This window comes from Xenopus laevis, chromosome 6L, assembly GCF_017654675.1.
Source record: "Xenopus laevis strain J_2021 chromosome 6L, Xenopus_laevis_v10.1, whole genome shotgun sequence".
NCBI lineage: Eukaryota > Metazoa > Chordata > Amphibia > Anura > Pipidae > Xenopus > Xenopus laevis.
Window position 1 is genome coordinate 50,845,577 of NC_054381.1, and position 21,677 is coordinate 50,867,253.

General features: G+C 36.7%; 1 protein-coding gene across 3 annotated transcripts in view; it reads left to right on the top strand.

Moving 5' to 3' along the window:
- rbms3.L (RNA binding motif single stranded interacting protein 3 L homeolog) overlaps positions 1–21,677 on the top strand; it is a 343,617-nt gene that overhangs the window by 217,606 nt on the left and 104,334 nt on the right. The gene's annotated exons all lie outside the window — the stretch shown is intronic.

The window sequence follows — 21,677 nt, forward strand, 5'->3', positions numbered from 1 at the left end:
TTTCTCCATTACAGCCTTGCTGAATGATCAAATGACCTGAATAAAAACATGGCAATTATAATTCATGAATGACTCCAAATTATACTTATACTAGAATTGAGCAAGCTTAAGCAACTGACTGAATAATATAAAATGTATGAGGTTTCAGGAAACAATGGATACATATTACTAATTTCCAGTCCATGACTATGCATATTCACTTTAAATACTGATATGCTTTATTTATTCATCTTACACACATACTAAAATCTTCAAATTCTATTTATTTGAAAGAGAGCAGATGGCACAACGCAGACTACTTAATATGAATGTTAATTTAGGAAAAGTTCTGCTGTATACAGTCGAGAAAGCAAGTTTCCTCAAATACATGTGATTCATTTGTACAACAGTGCTCCAATTCAGTTGCTCCAACATTTATAATAGTAAATAAGGCTTTCAGAATTGATTTTAATACAGCTTTGGCATGAAAATAGTGAATACACTTGTGCTGTCCACCTATTTCCATAGACTGGATCAGTTATTCACACTGGGTGTGAAACCCAGAAGGCCATCAGCTTGAAAGCCCTGAAATAGACCATCATTAACCCATAATTTATTTTCTAGGGGTCTTTCTATGAGTACTTTAACTATTATTTTAACTAATAAGTCATTTTACAAAAGTTACATAGTTAAATCGGGTTGAAAAAAGATCCATCAAGTTCAACTCCTCTAAATGAACACCCAGCATCCATACTCACACCCCTCCATACCCTCACATAAATTATATACTGTATACCCATATCTATACTAACTATAGAGTTTAGAATCACAATAGCCTTTGATATTATGTCTGTCCAAGAAATCATCCAAGCCATTCTTAAAGGCATTAATCAGCCATCACAACATCACCCGGCAGTGCATTCCACAACCTCACTGTCCTGACTGTGAAGGACCCTCTACATTGCTTCAAATGAAAGTTCTTTTCTTCTAGTCTGGAAGGATGGCCTCTGGTACGGGGATCCTCTATATAGCTATTTGTCTATAATGTCCTCTAATATATTTGTAAAGTGTAATCTTGTCCTCTCGCAAGCACCTTTTTCTCCAAGGAAAAAAACCCCAACCGTGACAGTCTACCCTCATAATTTAACCAGTTTAGTTGCACATCTTTGCACTCTCTCCAGCTCATTTATATCCCTCTTAAGGACTGGAGTCCAAAACTGCACTGCATACTCCAGATGAGGCCTTACCAGGGACCTATAAAGAGGCATAATTATGTTTTCATCCCTTGAGTAAATGCCCTTTTTTATGCAAGACAGAAGTTTATCTGCTTTAGTAACCACAGAATGACACTGCTCAGAATTAGACAACTTGTTATCTACAAAAACCCCAAGATACTTCTCAGTTAAGGAAACTCCCAGCACACTGCCATTTAGTGTATAACTTGCATTTATATTATTTTTGCCAATGTGCATAACCTTTATTTATTTATTTATTAACATTGAACCTCATTTTCCAGTTCGCTGCCCAGTTTATCCAACTTAGTCAAATCACTCTGCAAAGTGGCAGCATCCTGTATGGAACCTATAGTTCTGCACAATTTTGTATCATCAGCAAAAATAGAAACAGTACTTTCAATGATCACTTCCAGGTCATTAATAAACAAGTTGAAAAGCAAGGGACCTAGTACAGAGCCCTGCGGAACTCTACTAACAACACTGGTCCAATTAGAAAATGTTCCATTTACCACCACTCTGTGTAAACTATGTTTTAGTCAGTTCTTTATCCCGATACAAATACAATGTTCCAGGCCAACATTCCTTATTTTAACTAGTAACCTTTTGTGTGGCACTGTACCAAATGTTTTAGCAAAGTCTAAGTAGATTACATCCACTTCCATCCCAGAAAAAACATGCTGGCATAAACTCATAGTATTATGATTTGCTATGAAGTCCAGTATCTTATCCTTTATTGCCATGTCTATAACTTAACTCTTTTGAATATTGCAAATTGCTCTTCCTCATTAAATATATATAATTTTTTTAATATAAGAAATTAAAAATATTACTGTTTTGTATTGTAGTTGAAAATGTTTTCGCCTGGTACAGATTTGCGGCAAAGTTGCAAACATTTTTATGAATCTACACTACAATTTCACTATAAAATTAAATTTCTTGTACAGAAAAAAAGCGAGAAAAAAAAATCCAATGCTTTTGGCGCAAGAAAAATATCCATTGTTCTATTGTTCATTGTGGGCAGTACTGGGGGCAGTACATGGCCATGCCTTGGATGTGCTCTAGGAATTTTGCTCAAAACTCATCCTATATTTAAGCCAAGGCCCACAGACATAGTTGGGGAACCACTATGGATGAGCCATCTGGTCTGTTTCAGCCGAAAAAAGTTGTATGTTTCAAGATGGACTCATCTAACACATTCCTGCATCAAGATTGACTTGCCCGACATCCCTGCGTCAAGACCAGTGCATCCAAAGTGCATTTCATTGCCATCTGTCAAGTGTCAATTGGAGAGAGCAGGAAGCTTGTGTTAAACCTGGCACACAATCTGGACTGGCCAACAAAAACACCTTAACCACAGTGTAATTTTGCCTTTTCCTTGACTCCAAAGTATTTTGGCAACATTATGGGGGTTTAGTGAATTTTTCAGTTTTTCAGTTTTGCTCATAACTAGGAACCACCAATTTTTGCATGAAGAGGAAATAGGTCATGCCTGTTGTGGGCTCAAGGAAAAGGCCTATCAAGTTGTATTACACTAGAAATCTAGATTATCAATTACTCAAACACCCAATGCAGGGATGGAGTACTGCTACCAGTGTTACCTGTTTGGTATCAGGTGCCTAGAAATGTTACGGGCCTATAAAAGACCCTTTGTCAAGCCTTGACAAAGGGTCTTGTATAGGCTCGAAACTTTGCCACTTTTATGATCTAATAAACAACTCAGAACTGGTTCAACAGCATCGGATGTGCCATTGGTGTTTTTGTTCGGGTTTACTCAAACACCCAGGCCCGGATTTGTGGCGAGGCCACATAGGCCTGGGCCTAGGGGGGCAAAATGTAAAGTTTGGTGATACCTTTTATTGGCTAACTGAATAAGTAACAATTCCAAGCTTTCAGAGCACACAGGCCCCTTCTTCAGGCAAATGAAAAATGAAAACAGTACCACATCTCAAAATTATTTAACTAATATAATATACTGTAGGCATGCTGTATGGCTGTCATCATTTCAGCTCCAGGAACAGAATATACTGGCACACAAAGCTTTTGCAGCAGATGAACCCTTGCTTTAATTCAAAAAGTGCGGAATGTGCAACGTTTCGTCATCATTTCAGCTTCACAGCTTTTTTAATGGAAGTGATGCAACCTGTAGCATGCACCGGATGAAATTCTGTAGAAACTTTCAATATACAGTAGGTGTTCTGAACAAAGGATAGGTCTTCCCTAAATTAAATATTATTTTAAACATGTACTAGGCTAATAAGGGACAGATGAATGAGCTGTATAGATGCTAGCACAGATTTCAGGTAAGCAAGAAAAGCACTATGGGGAGCAATGTTGCACCTCTTGCGCCTCTTGTGATCTCGAACATTGGTGTTCAATGGGACACCAAGGGCCAACCAGCAAACCTGATATCAGATGCCCACTAGCCAGATCCCTAAAACCTTATCTTCTTATTGAGAAAGCCCTGGTTACCCCATGTTTGAGAGTTGTAACTGTTTATATAGCCTAAAAGGCACTGTGTTTGCCCACTATATGCCAGTTTGCTAAAGTCTGTAGGATACATTTTATACATAAAGATATCACAGAAACCAGAGTGCTTTCTTCCAAAAAGACACATTCAACACTAATTATGTGGGGGCAGCTCTGCTCTCCTGTGTGTTTAGTTTGTTACATCATTGCTAGTACTGACTGTGTGAGAGCACAGAGTAATACAGTGGATACAGACAGACTGCAGAGGATAACACAGACAGGCAGACAGTGTAAAAGTGGAACCTCTCTACCCTCCACAGACCAGATTATATGATTGTATAAGCCATTTGCTCTTGCACTGGCATATACACTGGCAAATTCTTTCTGAGCTCTATATAATTACCAACCTCCCTGCATTCTCCTGTGGCAATACATTCGGCCTCAGTAATTTCCCTGGCTCCATCACAGACTCTTAAATACGTTCTTTCCTATCTTTCTCACTGCTGAAAATAAATAAAACACAATCAGAACATGTGAAAGGTAGAACAAAGTTAAAGCTCTATGCTCCAGAAAGGTCAAAGGGCCCAGCATGGTTAAAGGAAAACTAAAACCTAACTAAAGAAGTAGGTTAGACATATTGTACATTATGATTTGGGATTCTGTACCAGTCCAAAGCAACCACATCCCTTTAGCAGGGAAGATCTGTGCCTCCAAAGATGCCCCAGTAGCTCATCATCTTTTTGCTGATTTACTGCACATGCTCTGTGCTGCTGTCACTTACTGAGCTTAGGAACCCACTCACAATATACAGTACACATAGAATATAAATGTTACTATATAAGGCTGATTAGTAATTAATACACATAATTACTACACGGCAGCACAGAAACCAGTGCAACTAGCATCAGAATTTAATAATCAGCCTTGAAGCATTATCCTAAATTACAGACCAAACTCATTTTCTGCTGGATAATTTGTGACGACCCCTAAGCTTAGCTTCTCATCAGCTGCTCAGAGCCCACTGAGCATGTGAGTGTCACAGACAATTTCCAAGATGGTGACTCCCTGTGACAAGTTTGAAGTCCTGGATCATTGCTGATATTGACAAGCTGAAACTTTAGGCTGGTGCAATAAACTCAGTATACAAAATATGGCATTTTAGCCACATTCATATGTAGGGTTTAGTTCTACTTTAAGACCCACCAAAAGAAGTCCCAGTACCCTGGCAGGCCAGTCCAACACTGTCTTTATGTATATTAAGCTTCCTTTATCATCCCTTGTGTGTGATATAACATACAGTACAGTATATTTTCTATGAATCAGCATTGGTTTGAAAAAAAGTATGCAACACTGAAGATTTTAGGTTATAAAAAAACTGCACTTTACACATAGAATATAACTATGAACTATAATTTGAAAATGTTGCATCAGTCTGTACAAGTTTTGCCCACGTCATTGCGTTTCAGCAGTCCTTTTTTTCACATTGATTTGGAAATATTGTACACAGATATTTATTGATTGATTTGCCATTAATGCAAAAGAAAACAAATTCAATAAAAATAATTTGACCTCAATTCAGATCAGATTGTAGGATTTTAAATGGCATAACAATAAATCAAAAACTTCGGAAGATGAGGCAGTGGGCAGGATAGTAAATACCAGCTAAAAGTTTTAAAAGTCTGCAATGAGCAGCCCATTATTACTGTTAAGCTTGGCATCTAAGCAAGACCTGTCAGTCTGTCAGTCTTACTTACCTACTGCATCTTTGGAAAAATTGTATAATCTGCCACATGGCTCTATAATTAGAATGGAACTGTGCAGAGCGGCTCTCCCGTAGGTTTAATTTATTTGCTATATGTTTATCAAATAGCTTTCCTTGGAAACGGCCAGCCAGGGACTTCAAACGTGTAATTAGAATTTGCACAAAGTATGCAAACACTGCATCAGTATTCACTATGCTCCCAGGACTGACTGTGGGAATGTGACACATTTTTCATTTTGCTATGTGTTTTAGGAGTTCATCTTTGCTTTTATAAAGGCTAGTATCTTAGCTCTCTTTATTATGTACAAAATAGACTCCAAGGAGTCGTTTTCTCAACCTAGCCTAAAGAGATATATGCTGGTATTAGCAATCTGGCGATTCCTTATATATTTCTTTTTGCAGATTCAGCAGGGGAACCTGCCTTTGATTTTGAGCTTTGTCAGCTTTTAGAACTAATTAAAATACACCTCTCCAGGTTCAACAGCTGCAAGTGATTGTAGATGCCTCTATTATCTGCTTTCAGATTTGATTTAGAGGTAAAATTAAACTTCCATATCGTATTACCATGAAACAAATTATTGCTTGTTTTGCTTGGCATTAAGATTAGCATATTAATCTACAAATGCAAATGGTATGTGGCGTAATGAGCTGAGGGTACATTTTCTACAGGAGGCAAGTATCTGCAAAGCAGTCACATCTACAATGTGGGAGTGTGGAGCATAGTATAAATGAACGCTACTGTAGATCTACAGATGAACCAAAATTTAGTTTGGTGTTTAGTGTAGAATGTACATGCCACAGAGTGGACTAAAGCTGTACTGTCTTTAGGTGTAAGCACCCTGTCTTGACTCCTGAGAAACACAGTCATTTTATACATGGGGTAAATTCACTAAAGGGTGAATTGTCGCCAGCGAACGCTTTGCCACACTTCGCAGCACTTTGCAGGCAAAAAACTTTTTTGCTGGCGTTACTTCGCCAGTGCGAGCTTTTCAAAGTGAAATGATGCTAGCGATCGCTTCTGTCTAGTGAAACTTCATTGCTCCTCTTACGCTTAGGTCAACTTGAATAGGGCGGGTACATGAAAGTAGTATGGACATCTTTATTAGAGATGTTGGTGCAAATTTTTATTTATTTTTTTATTACAAATGTCCAAGGAACCTGAATAAAGACAAAAGAGATCATCTAATGCCCTGCACATATGCCCACCCTAAAATAACCATGCCCCTCAAATGTCTGGGGAAAAATGTTAACCCAAAAAAGTTTAACAGTTAGGACTTTTGCAGGAAATCCCTCAGTGTTTTTACAGCTTTAATGCATTTCCGGCAGACAGGATATGATGTAACTGACATAGGATTGAGGAAGTTGTAGCTTTTAGCAGTTCGCCTGGTCTGAGGTGGCGAAGGAAACTCTGACAAAAGAGGTAACGTACAGTAGAATTTGCATCTTAGTAATTTGCAGAGTTAATTTCATTCTCTACAGCGAAAAGTTGCTTGGCGATAGGGTGCGAACGAACGCTAGGGACGGTCCCATTGGCTAGCGAATTGACGCCTACGCCTGTAAATTCCGATGTCCCTGGGAATGGGATTTCTGGCAAAATGTCGCTAGTGTTAGCCACTTCGCCCTTTAGTGAATCTGCCCCATGGTCTCTAGATGGTCTCATAGATGGTCTTTAAACTATGTAGGAGAACAATTTACTTTAGGATTGTAACCTGTAGCATGCATTTGCATCTGTCCTTCTAAAGAATTATATTGACCATGAAAAAAAAATATTATTCTGATTATTCTTAAAGTTCAAAATATGTACTGTTTGCACTAGAATTAAGCTAGCCATAGACGCAAAGATCTGATCGTACGAATCGAGGATTTCGACCATGTGTGGAGAGTCCCGACATTTTTCATCGGCGGAGATTGATCGTTTGGTCTATCGGACAGGTTAAAAGATTTCTGTCGGCTGCGGGTAATATTTCTGCGTGACTGATTTTCAGTGGGAGACTGTCACTAGCTTTGATCGGACATAACTTTCGTACGACTGCTGTCAGGGGCAGAACATCAGCTGATCTGTTCTTTTGTACTTTATTTGATCGGAATGGTTAGTGGCAGGTCGGGGATTCGTTGATTCGTACGATCGGATCTTTGTGTCTGTGGCCAGCTTAACACTGTATTCAGTTTTAAGAAAATCAACTTAGTAGTTCTTTAAATGGTCCCGGTTGCCAAAACTTGTACCCTGTATTGGTTCAACTAATGCTTTATAAAATTGAATTATCTTATTCTATAATAATTAGCCTTTAATATTTTAATAAATGCCAAATGCTCTAAGAAATGTGCAAAAAGATTGCAAAGCCAAATTCATCACATTGTTTCTTATTTTTATTATTTTATTATTTTTTTATTATTCTCAACTGTGCCATTCGTCATCATAAGCCAGTAAGTGATAGCAGGTTGCAAAATACTTATGTAATTACTGTTATATATATATATATATTTTTTTTAGCAAAATGCATATGGGAGCCATTTGGTATGCTTACATGTGTTATTTTCTGCCTATTGGTTTAAAACAGTTGCATGTAAGATTTTGGTCTTAGAACTAAGCATTTTTAAGAAACCTTGGGAAGAAAAGGACCAGCAGCAACTGAATTGTGTTTATTTTGCAGTTATTTGTATTAAAGGGCTCATTGCTAATTGAACAGGCTCAAGAATGGCAATATTTCCTTTCCGTACATTTCTCAGATACAACAGCATTGCACTGATAACCCCTTTGGAATTTACACCCATCATTATGTTTCCCACACAGATTCAAATTAGTGACAGACATCTGCTATTGAATGGGTACAGCAATGATTAAAGGTGTTTAAACAGTCAACAATGAAGTGAATGTTTCCCTAATGTGCTTTTCCTTTATCTGTGGTTATGATGGGGAAAAGCCTGTTTTTAGAAATTCCTGTCCTAATTGCTTATAAAAAAAACATTGTTTTTTAGTGCAAGAATGCCAAAGGGGAACACATTCACACCCTCGCTGCCCAATTTAAAAGCAAGTTTGGGGGGAGTCCGGGCTCTGTCTGTGCTATTTTTGACCACAGAGACCTGCAGCAATTTGGCATGTATCTGTTGGTTCCTAATAAAGAGTTTTTCACCATACCTTGTCTATTAAAAACATTTAAACAGTAAAAAAAAACAAAAGGATTGTTTTGCCGCCAATGTGGTTCATACAGCTTAGTCAGTGTCGGACTGGCCCACCGGAATTCCAGGAAAACTCCCGGTGGGCCCAGGCTTCAGTGCGCCCTCTTGTTTCTAACCATTTGGTGGTCATTCTCCTTTTCTTTATGGGAAACAATGCCTAATAATGGAAGAATAGAATAAGTAGATAGGAGAATAAAGAGGTTGAGTAAGGAGAGGAAGAGTAATAGTTTGGAAAGTGGGCCCATGGTCTAAGGTTTTCTAGTGGGCCCCTGGCATCCCAGTCCGACACTGAGCTTAGTTACCATCAGGTACTGTTTCATTACTGTAGAGAAAAAGGAAATCGTTAAACCAATTTTGAATTATTTGCTTAAAATAGACTCAATGGGAGATGACTTTTCCATAATTTTGAGTTTTTTATATACTGAGCAATCACATACCTTTGCAGTGTTAATTGTTTTCATGAACACTCCTATAAAAGGATATCCTATACTTAACTTTCCTACCTCAAGCAGATGGCTTTCCAGGGTTCCCTTTTCATGTTGCTCCATTAGGATCTCTTACTTCCACCAACTTCTATTTTTGCCCTAAAATTCACAAATTTACATTTTGCTTTCAAAAATGTGAATGTTGGTATTTATTAAGCTAAAGAAAAAAAGTTGTGTAAAACTTTTCTCTCCAAAAGCTTGCAAGTTCATGTAAAAGTCAATGGGAGTTGTCCTAGGCAAAATGTAATTTTTTTCTATTCTTTTTTTCAATTTTCTTACAGTTTCTAGATCCATTGAACATGATGAGTAGAATCCAATGTATTTGAGGTTTTTTTTTCATGGCTTTATTTGATAGAGTTTTTTTTTTCAGAATGTTTTAATAAATAAGCAAATATTTAAAGTTTTGTAAAATTTCAAATATTTTGAATGAGAGAAAAATAGAAAATTTCAAAATTTTGATAAATAGGCCTCCCAAAGACAGATATGTTAAATGAGCAAACTTTGATTAATTTACAATATATGCTTTAACCGCATTAATGCTGGGTAATTCTGTTGTTTGGTGGGTAAAAACATGGCAATTTGGCTCATATGTAGCCCTTTGCATACAGAGCCAGTATAGCATATGAATCCTTTAATCTGATTGTAATTGAACATCATAACCTTCCATTTATCATTGCAGAGTATGTAATTAGGTCTATGCAATAGTGAGCTTCCTTTAATGGTAAAGTATTAAGCTAAAGGGTTACTGCCATGATAGTCTTACTCAATGTCCCAGATGAAAACCTGATCTCATAAAAGAAACTACAATGGGTGTTTTAATGCTATTTTTTTTTATATTAATATTAATCACAGGGCTGTATATAGACTGTAATTGGGACATTGTATGTAATCCCAGTGCAATTTATGTTAAACAATATATATAGAAAAAAACTTCCCAAGGTTAATTGGAAAGAAATTAGACTATGCAATCTGCACTAATCTAGTCAAGAATTAAAAAAAAAAAATAGAGAAATGAAAATAAGATAATTAATCACCAGGGTGAAGAAGAGAAGACTGGGTAAAATAACCCGTTTGGATTTTTAGCATAGAACTTATTTGTATGGTATGGGATTTCAGGTCATTAATAGTTGACATGAATTAAATTATTGGGTGTCACCAATATCTCCAATTTACTAAACCGCAACTTTTTCAGGTTGAACTTTTTCGGGTTGAACTTTTTGTCGCCAAAAATTCGAAAAAGTCGCAGAAAGAAAAGTTTCCAGGGATTTATTATGCAACAATTCTGAATCCAAAAATACTGCAGCTGAAACCTGTCGAAATCATGTAGAAGTCAATGGTCTCTTTTTTTTCAACTGGAAGATCTTTATTTGTTTTGTGTTTTTTTGGGTGTTTTTGACGCTGGCTTTTGTGCATAGTTATCGCGCGACAAGTCGAAAAAGTAGCATTTTTTGCATTTTTTTCCCATTTGTGCTTTTTCAATTTGGATCTTGTCTGACATTCGTGGAAATTTATTTATTTGTGGAAATTAGTTTATTTGTGGTTTCTTAAAAATAAAATTGGAGTTTTAGTAGTAAGGGTAAATGGTACCATTGTGCTGGTTATATGTTGTGCTGCTTTAACATACAGAATGAGGAGTGTTTCTTGTCTCTAACACAAAGAGCTAAAGACCCACTGCAATGTTATGGGAACAAATGGAACCAAGCTTTTTTGGGCAGGGCCTGCTTTACTTATTATGTAGGTTATTTTCTATGTTTTCTTGTATGTTTAATGTATGCACCTTTTAATTTTACACCACTGCTGTTTATGCTGACTTATTATAAATACATGTTGATAATAATAATAACCAAACTGCCACTGACTAAATGATACATCTATATTTGTCGAAAACTATGCTAATTATATGTACTCTTGGAAACAAAGATCCAATTGTTTCTTTGATATTCCTCACATAGACATTTCTAGCTTAGAGACCTTTCCAAAAAGGGTAAAAATGTCTTTTCAAATATATTACAAAATGGAAAGATTCTGCATGGTACATTTAACTTCTTTACCAGTATAAAACTCATCTGTGACACCTGGTACTTTATTCCATATTTTACAAATGGACTAAAATGAACATTTTGTAGCATCTTTGTGTGACTAGGCACAGTGGAGAGAGAAAAGTGAAAACCGAGGCTTATTACGATAAGACCATTCTTATTTCTATTTTTCCACAGCCAGAAGGCTATTTTCACGCTGCTGACTATATTGACAACAGGGCACAAGAAAAATATGTCCTGCGTTTCCTCAGAATTAAATGTGAAATTGTTTTATTGAGGGCAAAAATGTTCAGGAGAATGTTCTTTTCCCATTACTTTGTCTTTACAACCTCTCCCACGCCCCTGAATATTGGTATTGAAAGCCATTTCAATGTTACAAAACTAAAGTTTCCAAAAGAAAAGTCTGTACTGTAGATCTGCTCCTTATAAAGAAAATAAATATTATTTATTTTAGTGTCTGCACAGCATATAAAGTAAACATTTGTGTGTATGACGGCAACACAACACGTGCAGTTGGTTCAAGTATCTTTGGTTTATGTTGCTAACATCCTTTTATGCTATGATAAGTAGCTGAACACTCTAAGAGTAAGCCATTTATGGAGAGGGATACTGTCAGTGTTTTTTTTATTTAGGAATTTGATTATGTTGGACTAGACAGTGCCTAAACAGAACCATGCTGGCCCTTCAGCTGGCCCTTCAGATAGCCCTTCAGCTAGCCCAGCGCGCACACCATTTGATTGCATCTGCCTGCTGCAGCTAGTTTCCAGCTGGTTTACACGTTTTCAGATAGAAGACTGGCTGGGGAGGGGGATTTGTATACAGCAGGTCCACCCTGGACCACCACCGTAGGGTCTACTTCCTCTATAGTTCCAGTATAAACACTGAAAATTATTAAAGAACTCACATAAATTCATGTTGGTTGAAATCAACTTTTTTTTAAAATATTTTTAAGTCCCAGGTATCCCTTGCACCTCCTTGAGCAGGGCACATGGGTATATTACTACTTGGTAGGAGTGGGACAGTTTTCTGTTACAAATTATGCAACAATCTGCAGTTGAGTACCCCATCCATTTACTTTTAGTTAGTTGTTATAGAAGACAAATGTGGCCTAGGGAAACAGGTGCAAGAAATGTGTCACTCCCAGTCATTGTCATTTCCTTCACCTCTAATATTATTTTAATTACTTTTCATGCTAAATTGCTTCAAATTGCATCTTAAACTAAAGAGTATTTTCTTAATCTTGTATAGCCAAATCACGAGTTTAGAAAATCACATTAATGGGGAATTTTTGTTATTTTTGGGTTTTTTCTTTGCTTCTGCTACAATTGATTCAGCTGTGTGTGTATGGCCTCATTCATCTGGAAGCCATGTGTTAAGTTGGCTGTACATGGAAAGATCCACTTATTTCACAAGATCACCAAAAGAGCGGACCTTTCCCCAATATGCTCACCTTGATGGGCAAATGTTGGGATGGAACACATCATTCAGGGAATTTCAAATCTGCTAGATCAACATCTGGCCACATATAGGTTAAGCAGGTCCTTCGTAGGGCCCCATACATAGAGAAATAAGTTGCTGTCTTGGTCTGAATGGGCAGAATAGGCAGCTTATTAAAGAACATGTATAAATATAGATATTAAATGCACATGATCCATGTTTTTTTAAATCCCGTTCAGCCAGTTGTTCCAGCTATCAGTCTGAGATAGTATAATTGAATTGTTTGCAGCAGGAAAATGTCATAAATAAAACACAATTTCTTTAGAGCTTTAAGAAATAACTTTGGGTAATAAGCACATTCATTAAAATGTTACTTCATTTCGTTTTTTATGATAATGGCAGTTCTTTTATGGTGAAATTAAGAAAAAATAGCATAAATAAAATAAATTGCACTTTGTAAAATAATATTCTTCATTAGACAGTGAACTTTAACTGTAGATAGTGCATACAGGTATTGGACCTATTATCCGGAATCATCGGGACCTGGGGCTTTCCGGATAATGGGTCTTTCCGTAATTTGGATCTTCTTACCTTAAGTCTACTAGAAAATCATATAAACATTAAATAAACCCAATAGGCTGGTTTTACTTCTAATAAGGATTTATTATATCTTAGTTGGGATCAACTACAAGCAACTGTTTTCTTACTACAGAGAAAAAGGAAATCATTTTTAAAATTTTGGATTATTTGATTATAATGGAGTCTATGGGAGACAGCCTTTCAGTAATTCGGAACTTTCTGGATAACGGATTTCCGGATAACGAATCCCATAGTATTAGAAGACTTGCATAAAAGTGGAGTTTTAGGGGACAAGAATTTTTTTTTTTCAGTAAGAAGTTTTATTGTGCACTAAAAAATATTTACTTTTTATCTCATTTTATATTTCATTATATATTTTGTTTTTCAACTGGCTGATGGGTCACTTAATACTTTTGTGGGTGCTCGAGAGCTATTTGACATGAATTTTTTGCATCGCCCATATTTTTCCATTAACAGCTTTTATTACATCCTCCCATAAGAGTTTCAGATATCCAGATATGAGGACATTTTTATATGACATGGATTGCTCTGTTTTGGAAGAGAGATGATCAGACAGATTTCGTGAACTATTCAACCCCAACTCCATTACATTACAGAAATGCCAAGCTCTCTTTGATCATGCAAAATATATTATTCAACCTTGTCTCTTCTACAGACCAAGTCTAGTTTTACAATAATTACTATGTGGATAACCTAAAGAGCACAAAAGTAATAGAAATGTCCTTTAAATTAAATGTAGTGTGAAAATGTGCACAATATTTATAAAAACTACATTTACAAAATCTAATATCTGATCATAAATATGCAGAGCAAGAGGGTAAAGAGTAAAAATGGAATTCACAGTGTATAGTCAGAGCCAAAATGCTCATCCTTAGAGAATTGTACCCTTCTGGTATATAGAAATGTCATACTTTTATGTTCTAATCTAGGTCATTCGTGGTTTTATGTTTGGCACTTTCAGAATCCACAGGTTTTCAAAGTAAGTTTATTTCCCTCAATAACTTGATGTAGCTCCCACAAAATTTTAATGAATATTACCGGCATAAATCCTCTCTTTTTAATGAAAATAATGCAAATTAAATGCTGTGTTTTATTGTTGTACTTCCTTATGCCCACAAGCCAAACTGATTTCTCTGGTTTCACTGTTTGATTTTCCCCAGTGAAATAAAATTTGAAAGTATTAAGCAGCCAAAATGATTATGGAGCTCAGCAGTTAAGGGATGTTGTAATGTGCAAGCATGTATTCATTAGCCATAATATATGAAACAATGTTCTAGGAGGCTCGTGCTTTACTGAGCTGAGTCAAAAGTGTGCAGAGAGGCAATAAACGTTACTCCTTTTAATTTACCATTTTTGGATATGGGTTAAAGATTTCTTTAGCTTGTTGCTATTAGGTCTTGTCTTTCATTGGCATTCAAATATTTCTTCCTCTTAGAGGTACCAAAAATGTAGAGGTGATTTAGCAAATAGGAAAATCTTCAAGGAGTCAATATTTTACAGATTTATCAAAACAAGCAATGAGTGAAAATTTTCAGCAGGCATGGATTTGCGGCAAAAGGGCATTTTGCCACCGGCAAATATTTTCATGAAACCGCTGCAAATTTTAAGCAAGAAGAAACTACCCATTAACCAACATTTTGCCTGGAGAAAATTTCAGTGAAAAACCTCATTGAACAATATATTTTGAAAAAATGCACATTGACTCCAACTGACTTCCTGAAAGTCAGGAAAGTTTTTAACAAATTATTTTCATTTTAGAGAGTAGAAAATTAAATTTTTTATGTCACCCAAAGTTTTTCTTCTATTCAAATAGATAGCCTATAGCTACAAATAAGGTGGCAAAGGAATGCAATGGTTACCACTTCTTACCAGCAGTCATACAGAATTCCCCAACTATTTCCTGATTTTTCCCTCACATTTACATACTACTTAATTTTTACCATTTTGTTTTTCTGCGACTCTCATGACTGTGGTTTTTTTTTCTCAACTATAATCGTTTAAAGCTAAATTGTAAAAAGTAAAAATCCCACCACTTTAAAGGGATACTGTCATGGGAAAACATGTTTTTTTTCCTGCCAGAAAGTAGTTCCATTATAAAGTGCTTGCACAAGTCACATGACTGGGGGCAGCTGGGAAAGTGACAATATGTCTTGCCCCATGTCAGATTTCAAAATTACATATAAAAAAATCTGTTTGCTCTTTTGAAAAATTGATTTCACTGCAGATTCTGCTGGAGCAGCACTATTAACGATTGCACTTTGAAAAAATTAATTTTTAGGTGCTTGTTTAATGTAGGACTCAACACTTCAGCACTTCTTATTATCCAGTAGAATACAGCAAGATATACATTTTTCTCTTGGGAGAAACATTTTTGCAGTCACACACACAGCACCTCTGAGATTTGGGCTGTTCAGAGGAAAACCAGACAAGTGACAACCCTAAAATAAACACTTCTCCCAAGGATCTTCACACACAATGCACTAACACTCGCTCTCCTGAAGCCTTCAGTGTGTGTTTGTTGCAAAACTCTGCATTTCACTTTCCATAAATATTGCCCCCCTAATGTATTTTGTACAAAAAAAAGTTGCAGTGAAAAAAATGCCCATAGGCTCAATTGCACCCTGTACAGAAAAAGTTGCTGTAGAAAAAGACACTGTAAAGAATGTCCATATATTCTAATGTATTTTTGCAGAAAAAGTCACCACTGCAGACTCCAATGTACAGCCACCCACCTGGTCTAGCTCCAAAGTCTGTCTTGTTTTTGTTCTTGACTAAAGATGATGTTTGTGGCTCCTGATGTTTTCAGCGCGATCCGACGCTCTGCGACAAAACGCCGTCATCAAATCATGCAGCGGAAATAAGGCAAAAGATAGAAATGTCGGATGAAGTCGCAGAATTGATCCGAAGCAAAACGACTGTCGGATGCAGACACAGCATGCAGCGTCTGCACCTGACAGTCATGTCCCATCGGATCAATGCTGCGACTTCATCCGACAATACATTCACTTGCCTTATTTCCGTTGCATGCGACGCCGGCACCTCGGATCGCACTGAAAACGTCCGTGAACCCTTATATAGACTACTGTGGACTAAAGGCCACCCATAAGGGTTGATGCCACCAACTGACTGAATTGGATATTGCTTAACTATTTAGAGAAATCTTGGAATCTTTGGAAGCTCATACAAACAGCCCCCAAACCTTAAGCAGCTCATTTTGGCATTGGCTGGAAAACCCAGCAGATAGTGGGACACCCCCCACGTGGACACAAGCAATGCCAAACCTGTGCCCAAATATATACAGTGGCATAAATATGGTACAGAGATACCACATTCCCAAATGGAACACCAGGTAAGTAGTATGAGACTGTACAAATGAACTTTAAATCACAGACAGGCCCGGATCTTTGGAAAGACCCCCATTGGTTCTGAAGCCCTGGAGATTCAAAGGAGATATGATCATTTTTAAAATTTCCTGTGCACCAATCCCCAGTGCTCTGGACTCAATGATGAAAATGTGCACAAAGGAAGGGGAGGGGACAGGGGTGATGAATGGCAGGGGGCCTAGAGGCGCCTGTTATGTAAATCCTGCCCTGCTCCCAGTGGGATAGAAAGGTGGGGCAATATACATTTATGGAAAAGTTTCATACCCTGCAGAGTGGCTTAAACAGGGACAAAAGCTTCATGTGCAATTATGAACTAGAACTCCCAAGCTGCATGTATCCAAGGCACCCCCCCTCTTCCTCATGTGAACCATGGGCCTGACAGCATCAAATAACCATGTTAGATTCCTGATTTGATGTTACAGCATCGTATTGTGTCTGATTGTTTTTATATATCTTCAGTTACTGTTTTAGACATTGTAATATCATGAAAATGCTTGATGAGGAGATGTAATGAGGCCCATATTTGAAGCGAGGCCACAAAGACCCGGGCATAGGGCAGCAAAATTCTAGGTAATTCTGTTTATAAACTGTATCATGTTACCACAAAAAACAAGGTACATCTCTACTTCTACATAAATAATTTGTATAGTGCTTCAAGCTCCAAATTGTAAATTTTTTGAGGGTTTAACTTACCCAATGCATTGGGGGATCCAGGTGCTCACACCTTAAGCCTTCAGCTCAGGAAGGCACTGTGACAGAATATCAAATGAAAAAGGTTGGCACAAACTGGATCACTCTCCACGATGTAGTTAAAAAATGTATTTATTTAGAACAGCAACATCCCAAATGCCTTACGCGTTTCGTGCCTTTTGGGAACTTAATCATAGGCTAGACAAACAACTAGACACATGGATATTTATATTAACACAGATCATTCAGTCAATGTGGAGAGGTTTTAAAAAAATATTTTAAAAGACATTTTTGATATCCATTAAAAACAAAACGAAAAACTTTATATAGTATACATTATATTAAAAGGACACATTGCTATGCTGGAAACTGGACTGTGTTCTGGCTTCTCTATGGATGCAAAGTTCTGCATCTGGCTTCTATGTGTGTACATGTTACATAAATAGTTTGCAAATGCAAATTCTAAACAAACACAGACTCACACACATAAACACACAGTTTCCAGCCTATATAAAATTGGGTGAGAATAAACGGCTGCTGTGTTAAGAGTTTATAATTTGAGTTACGATTTCTGCCGACACAAACCATGAATCAACTATTTTTAGTGTAAGATTTTTTTAGCACGGCTGAAATTGCTATTTTGACACTCTCAGGAAATCACGGCTTATAATCAGCTTCCTTGCATTTACATGCTCAATTACAAGCAAGATTCCTGGATGAGTTGCAGCTGGCAATATGGTCATCTAGAGGGCAACAGTCTAGATACATTTTATAAATAATAAAACAATTATAATATTATATTACCCTATACAGTATAAATCAGTATTTACATACACTTCGTTTTGCAACATGGTTTTTGTCCTGTCTCTAATGGTAACATTTGTATTTCTAAGGGCAATAATCAATTACATGCATATTGTTATACAGATACAGATACGGAAACCTGTTGTCCAAGCTCCGAATTATGGAAATGTTGTATCCCATAGACTCTTTTATCAGAGTAATCCAAATTGTTAAAATGAATTCCTTTATCTCTGTAATAACAAGCCAGTACCTTGTACACAACCAAACTAAGATATAATTAATCCTTACTGGAAGCAAAAACATCCTATTGGGTTTATTTAATGTTTACATGATTTTCTAGCAGACATAAGGTATGAAATGGATGGAAATTTGGAAAGGTCCATTATGCAGAAAACCCCACCTATACCTGTATTTGGTTTGTAATTCTTTCTGTCTGGCAGTGTCTAAAGGATGTGTTGTCTATGACTCTCTCAGTCCCTTTATATGATACTTACGTTAATTGATCCCGTTCAAATCTTCTGCTATTAGAAGCCAGTTAGTTTCTTATTATTTATCTATTTTGGCCCCAACTTATGTTATGATTGGGGTGGGTCATAGGATTAAGGGGTGTGTGGCTGTGGTGGGGCAGGTAAGCTTAGATAAACCAGGATTGCTTCTGATGTGTGTTGGCATCTCAGGGAGTTGGAGTTTGTAAAGCAGGGTCAGATATTTTGTACTCTGCTTTTACAGCTGACTATTATTGCTTGGAGTTATTGAAATAGAGTAATCCACTTTAGTGGGGTACTAGTGCCCATTATCACCCAGCCCTTAACTCTGCCCTGTTATTTAGCAGGGCAAGCTATGTTTAGTTGTAGAAACGGACAAGCCCTGCAATATAAAGACCCTAATAGCAATTTATGCCCTCCTACTTACAGTATCAGCCATGTACCTTTAAGTGATGTAATCTAAACCTACCATGATCCCTAAACATACTCTAAGGGGCAGATTTATCAAGGGACAAATTTCGAATAAAAAAAACCTTTGAAATTCAAATAAAAAAAGACCAACTGAAATGTATTAAAAAATGTATGTTTTTTTAGGATGAAAAGGACATATTCGTTCGAATTTGAATCGTACAAATCGAAGTAACATCGTAATCGATCTAATTCGATTTTTCAAAGTCCTCTAATTGACTCCAAATAGGTTCTAGGTGGTCCCCTATAGGCTAAAACACCAATTGGGCAGGTTTTAGATGGCGAATGGTCGAAGTCAAATTTTAAAGAGACAGTACAGGGCATATTTATCAAGGGTCGAATTTCGAATCGAAATTTGAATTCAAAAAGACCAACCGAAATTAAGTTGAAGGTTTTTTGGTCGAATAAGTCCATTTTCGATTGAATAGGTCCGCATTCGGTTGAATTAGAATTGAAGGATCGAAGTTTTTCCCCAAAAAAACTTTGATTTTTCAAAGTCCACCAATTGACTCCAAATGGGTTCTCCTATAGGCTAAAACAGCAATTCGGAGGTTTTAGATGGCGAATGGTCGAAGTCGAATTTTTAAAAAGACAGTACATGATAAATTTCAGTATTCGAATTTTCAATTTTTTTTCGAATCGAAATTGGACTATTCTCTAGTCAAAGTACACAAAAAATAGCTCGAAATTCTAATTTTTTTCATTCGAAAATTCACCTCGACCTTTGATAAATGTGCCCCTACATGATAAATTTATTCCCTAGTTGAAGTACACAAATTGCTTGAAATTCGAATTTTTTTTCACTTGGAACCCTTGATAAATTTGCCCCTAAATCTGGTACTATTGTTTTTTTTTTTTTACTGGTAGGTAAAGTTTAGTTGTAAAAATGCCCCCTGCTGCCCTCCTCTCTGGGAACCCGTGAAGTAGATTATAGTACAAATAGATAATATATAGATTATTACATGGAACAATATGGACAGAAGAAGAAGTGACTGTAAATACAAAACTGGAACATTCAGTTATATTGTTATGCTAGTGTGCCTTGACTCTGTCTTGCATAATGATGTGGGTACCCTGACAGCAGTTATGTTATGATCTTCGACATCTGTTGGAAAGGCTGTTTAGAGAACATAAAATTGTCTTTGAATTTAATTAGGCCTTTCCAGATCATTTAAGGTAAAGACAAATAATAGCTGGTCCTTTTCCAAAGTAGATTAAAAACTGTACCTAGGTACAACTAGATTGTGTTGCATCGAAAAGCATGTGAACTATATAAGAGAGATGGCATGATGTAGCTAATGAGCTGCTGTCAATGTGCCTTTTGCTGCTCAGAGACACAATGCACTCATCAAAAACATGCAAATTGACACTTCAGTACAGCTTTATGGTAAAGATTTGTGTCTTTTCTGTTTCCTTTTTTTCTGTCTGCATACTACCGGGATGAATTGAGACAAAATACTCAAAATGCCTCCATGCCTGTTTTCCTACAATGTGTACAGGAAATTAGTCCCTAACCATAATTTTTTTTACAACCGTTGCATTTTAAATATTTAATGTATTGCCTCTAAAACAAAGCAGTTCTCTCTTGGGTTTCATTTGACTATTGTATTCAGAGCTAATGGGTTGCAGGATTGATTGCCAAGCGCCATGAGAAGCGGATACTGAAAGCATGTTTACCTTTGTATTGACAGGATAGGTAAAAAAATATCTTTGATTTTGTGTTGTCAGACTTACATTGGATAAGGCCTTGGATAAGGCCATGGTTTGCATTACTAAACTCCCCTGTAAAGTAGTGGCAACAAGCATCTGTAATTGATTACTGCCATAAAACCCAATAACAGGTCAAGTTAGGTCAATAGCTTATGTTCCTCGAGCAGACACGAGCATCCCCAATGTCATTATTTAGTTCTGGATATGTGTGATTTGTAGATCAGAGCAGAGACAGTGTCTGGGAGAAACTGGGTATGCTCAGGGTCACTTGGTCTGTTTTCTGCCTGCCTATATCTATCTATCAAACGATTCTGGCAAAGGCTGTCCCTACTCCTTATTTGGTACTTAAAATACATAAAGATCTTCCTGGAAGGCTACCATATAGGTTCTCTGAGAGCAAAAGGTTCACAGGTTCTTTGTGAACTAAAATAAGGAAAAACTTAAAAAAAGGGGATGTCAGATTGAGGTGTCACGGTATTGCTTTCCACTAAAATCACATTTACAAATTTTTCAATAACCATTGGCATTTTTTTAACTCCTTTATATTGGAAAGTTTGATAGAATTATATTTACTTTCATTGTGGTGGAGATGCCCTTTAAAAAGTGCATTCCACATTATTTTTAGTATAGACGAAACATTGTATTAACTTGTAGACGTAGTTTGCATGCAAAAGTTTCGAGAACAAGAATAAACAATTTTATCCTAAACAGCTTTGTAAATATATCCCACATGACAGAAGTAATGAATCCCTTCCCTTATGTTTCTTTCCTACTAGCACAGGATATCCAACAAACATTGTTTACATATTTCACTGGTTTCTATTTCGAGTGAAAACTCCTGTGAAAATTAGCCTTTTATAAAATATCTTCAAGAACAAATATGAAATGTGCAAGGCAAGCCACTTAAATAAATGTATAAAACACTGCAATTGTGTAAGGAAATCTGAAATAGAATGC